This window comes from Myodes glareolus, chromosome 1 (genome assembly GCF_982192425.1).
Source record: "Myodes glareolus chromosome 1, mMyoGla1.1, whole genome shotgun sequence".
Classification (NCBI taxonomy): Eukaryota; Metazoa; Chordata; class Mammalia; order Rodentia; family Cricetidae; genus Myodes; species Myodes glareolus.
The window spans coordinates 122,919,387-122,924,144 of record NC_142026.1 but is presented as its reverse complement, the minus strand read 5'-3'; the positions used below and the strand labels follow the sequence as shown (position 1 = coordinate 122,924,144).

General features: G+C 41.6%; 1 non-coding gene across 1 annotated transcript; it reads right to left on the bottom strand.

The window, feature by feature from the left end:
* Window positions 1–4,211: 4,211 nt before the first annotated feature.
* Window positions 4,212–4,340, bottom strand: LOC125394663 (small nucleolar RNA SNORA70). Its single transcript, XR_007230290.3, has one exon. It is a non-coding gene; the product is annotated as a small nucleolar RNA SNORA70 (small nucleolar RNA).
* Between the last annotated feature and the right edge of the window lie 418 nt (window positions 4,341–4,758).

The following is a 4,758-nucleotide window of genomic DNA, read 5'->3' as shown; positions in this document are numbered from 1 at the left end:
GAGTGATGTTCCCATCAGAATTCACACAAAAGCTTGAGTGACGTGTTTTCTTATAGTGGAAAGGAAGTGATGGGTTGTATAGCAACTGCATGCTTAACTTTTTGAGGAGTTGTCAAATTGGTTTCACTGTTTTACAATCTAACGAACATTAGATGAAGTTCCAAAAACTCAGTATTTATGCTATATTAAAAAATGCTGTTGGCTGAAGGGGGTTACAGAGTGGACTCTTCAAGTAGAAGCATAAATAACAGCTTGGATTTAGCTTTTGAGTAGTAGATACTGGAATGTCAGGCAGTTAAGCTCACCTGGCCCAGGCTGGCCTTGAATCTGCTCTTCTTGACTCAGTCACCTCACTAGTGGGATATACCCAGCTACAAATTATTTCATTATTCATAGGATTTCAATGCCTTGATTTATTTTACTACTTATTATTTAGGCCACATACCAATGTCTGTTATGTTAAATTTTGTACATATTCATCTATTAACAACGCGGGCATGTTCTCTCTAGTATAACAGATAAACTGAAAATGCAGTTTAATAACCTAGTAGAAAGTTAATCTACTTTTGTGTTGTTACTTAGTCATCTTTCTCAAGGTTTCTTTCAGTGTTTGTTGAATTCTCCTGTTGGTTCACCAACCTGTCCATTCTTTCATTTTATTTACAGAAGAGTTACTTTGAAAAAGTATACTTTGACTGTCTCGTTACTACATGCTCAGATAAATATTTATTTTGGAATATATGGTTGGTTCCACTAATTAAATATGAATACATTACCTCCAGGTATGACACAGGTTCTTTAGAGGAACAAAAGCAATAGTGCCTGCATGTGTCTGTACACGCATGTGCACTCCTGTACACATGATAAATGGGGATTGATTAGATTACTTACATGATAGGTCTCAGTTCAACAGTAAAATATACATGCTGAAAAGGTTGAGAAGCTGCTCAGACCATGAAGCTGGGTACTTTAGCAGTCCCAATCCAGCACAGGAGGCCTGGAAGATCCCTCAAGCCGAAGATGGAGCCCCACGTCAACAGAGGATGGAGCTGTAGGGGTAGGTGCACTGGCTCAGGAAGATACAGAAGCAGACTGCCTTTTCCTTCATAGCTGAGCCATTGTTCTGGAGGTGCCTTTCACTTTGATGGTGAGACTCCCCCAATGAAGTTCCCAATGCCCTTTTCTGGTTTCCACAGGACACCTGCAATCACATGGATATATGCACATAAATACACACAATAAAAATTCCTAAAAAGAATTTTATTTTTCAAACTTACCTTCTTCTTGGACCCAACCTGCATCTTGTCTAAAACACCTCTTTTGGATGTGAGATTTCTTTGTAAATGTGACTGACAGGCTGAGGGATTCAGCAGCAGAAGGGCAAGGCCCATTGTGTGCCAGAGGTCCATGATTAGGGACATTTGCCATTCCTTAGCCATCAGGGATGAGCAACTTCTTGAAGTTGGATTCCCCTCTGTATGCTGTGAATACCATTGGTTAATAAAGAAGCTGTTTTGGGCCTATTGCAGTGCAGAATAGAGCTAGGCATGGAAAACTAAGCTGAATGCTGGGAGAAAGTAGGTGGAGTCAGAGAGAAGCCATGTAGCTGCTGGAGGAGACAGACATACCCTGAAACCTTGCCAATAGGCCACGACCTTGTGGTGATGCACAAATTAATAGAGAGGGATAATTTAAGATAAAAGAGCTAGCTAGCAATATGCCTGAGTGATTTGTCAAACAGTGTTTTAATTAATACAGTTTCTGTGGTTATTTTGGATCTGGGTGGCCGGGAAATGAACAAGCAGCCTCTGACTAAAACTTCTTAGCTACCACATCTTCAAATTCATCCACTTTAAACTTAGTGGAGCTCTCCACCCATTTCTCTGAGATGTGGATCTATTGGTTTCCAGAGAACTTGATCATGTCTCTGTACAGGGCCTCCATCACATGTTCTTTGTTCTATAGCTTGGCGTGTGTAACATGAGGGGCCGGCTTGTTGGGGTTTCTGTCCCACCCGGTACCCCACAACCGGCATATCCCAAAGAAAATCACTCACACAGAGATCTCTATAAGTTATAAAGCTGATTGGCCCATTTGGTCAGGCTACTTATTAGTTCTTATAACTTATGTTACCCCATTATCCTTATCTACGTTAGCCACGCGGCTCAGTACCTTTCTCAGCTGGGCAGCTTACATCTTTCCTCTCTGGTGGTCTGGGCAGAACTGACAAAGGAAGCTCCTGCTTCCCAGAATTCTCCTGTTCTCATTGCATCACCTCCACTTCCTGTCTGGTTTTCCCATTTATACTTCCTGCCTGGCCAATCAGTGTTTTATTAAAATATGATTGACAGAATACAGACAATTCTCCCACACCATTTCCCTCTTTTTTTTTTTTTTAAACAAAGGAAAATACCCATAGTCCATTTGTTGGGAATGTGGCCGTAGTATTTTAGGCTACTTCCTGCTGGTTGGGAGCGCTGATGATCTTGTGAGGACCTAAAGAAAATTTAGAGTTATAATCAAGTCCTGACTGGAGTATCCTGTGAGTCTTGATCATCTCAGGCAGCAGTCTTGAATCTGTTCTGGATGTAGAACTCAGACATCTGGGCCATCTGTTCCTGTTGGAGATTTCTCAGGTGGCCTCTCTTGATCAAAGCTGATTTTTCTTAAATCAGAATGAACCCATAGCCTCTCATTTTCTGTGGACAAAAGCAAAATCTCTTCTCCAAAGTAACATACCTTTTGACTTCAATTTTGAAGCCAAGGTATTTTTAAAATACCTATCTTGGGTTAGTTCAGCATCATTTATAAACAACAGTCCTTTAGCAGCTGTTGCTCCTTCCTCAGCATTCAAACAATTCAAAGAGAGCATAATAACATACAGTATGAAGATTATCCATGTATTTTTCATCTTTACGTGGCTTTATTTTAACCTCTATTTCTCTTATTTTTACTTTTACTTTTAGAGACAGGTTCTTTATATATTTTTGTCCTGGAATAACTCGTAGACCAGGCTGTCCTTGAACTCACAGAGATTCTTCAGTCTCTACCTCCCCAGTGCTGGGATTAAAGGCGTGTGCTACCACACCACACCTTGAACTCACAGAGATCTATCTGTCTCTGCTTCCCAGGCATTGGGATTAAAGGCATGTGCTACCACACCTTGAAGTCACAGAGGTCAATCTACCTCTGCCCCTTGAAGTCACAGAGGTCAATGTACCGCCACCTCCCAAGTGTTGGGATTAAAGGTGTGTACCACCACACCCAACTACTTTCTTTCTTTTTACTTTAAGAACTTTAACTTTTATCCTGAATTTCATGTATTTTTATGTATATATATATATGATATATATGTATATCACGTATTTTTAACACACTGTAAACCATTTAGACATTTTCTTCCTCTTTGAATCTCTCTTTACTGTATATCTCTCTTTTTCTGACCACATGAGCTGTTAATTTACAAAGCAATACGGAAAGCCGTGTCTTTGACGGTTAGATCCAGCCCATTCCTTAGCTTTCCAGCCTCATGGCAGAGATACCAGCCAGAGCTGTTTTCACTGCCACAACTCTGTGGCGTTTCAAGGTCCTTGCCAGCAAATAAGCTGCAGTATTCTGCTCACAGACCACACTCAGTCAGACTGCCTGCCTGAAAGAGTCAGAGTTTGCCCTGGCAGGACAGCCCAGAAAGCCAGCATTTTAAAACAATGTAGCTTTTTTCCTGCTACAGCTGAAATCTGAAAAGCATGCATTCAGCTTTTCATCAACACCATTTAAGTATTTCGTGTCAGGACCTCTTAAAGAGCTGCAGGGTTTTGCAGCTAAAGCTGAGCCAGGAAGCCTCTCTTAGATGAGAGCGCTTGCTTGCCTGTAGCAAGCAGAGCAGACCTGAGAAATTGCTGCTACCAAGAAAACATGCTTTACTCTATTCTTTCCCAAACTTTCTCAGACTTTCTGTGGATGCAGTTATCCACATGGGCGCTGTATGTAGTGTGAGGGGGCCGGCTTGTTGGGGTGTCTGTCCCACCCAGTACCCCACAGCCGGCAAGTCCCAAAGAAAATCACACATAGTCTACAAAAAAAGGACATGACGACCTAACCGGTGTGAATCTTGGCCAGTGTGCCCTGGAACCTCTGAACAGCACACTGTGTAACGGTCTGAAGCATTGACAAGGGAAAGTATGGAGATTGTATGTCTGATTATCCACCAGAAATGTCTCCACAGATCCTCACGGAAACCCATCCAAGTATTAGGCTACACTACTCCCTGAGACTTGTGTGCAGCCATCATTCACCAGACCGCCATGAGGAAAGGAACCTGTCAGTTTAACTTGAAATACTTCTATCCAGTGAATGTAGTGGTGCATGCCTTTAATCCCAGCACTCAGGAGGGTGTGAGCAAGTTTGAGACCAGCCTTGTCTATACAGGGAGTCAGGACCATGTTTCAAAAAATAGAACAAGATTTATGAGTATTCTTATTATAACACACACAATGATTAGACAAAAATAAGCAAACAGTAAATGACAGAAAGTTCAGATTGTTAAATACATTTTGTGTCAGCTTGGTCCCATTCATGGTTTCTTTCACCAACCTTCGTCCTTGTTTCCCTAAATCTTTTTAAGTGCCTGTAAGAACATCCCTTCTAGCGACCACTCAGTGTTTTAAAGTAAAGAAAGACATTAGTCAGCTGTCAATCCCACAGAGTTGGGATCTTTTTATACCTGAAGGAGGCCTTAAACTGGAGTCTCTAACCTCA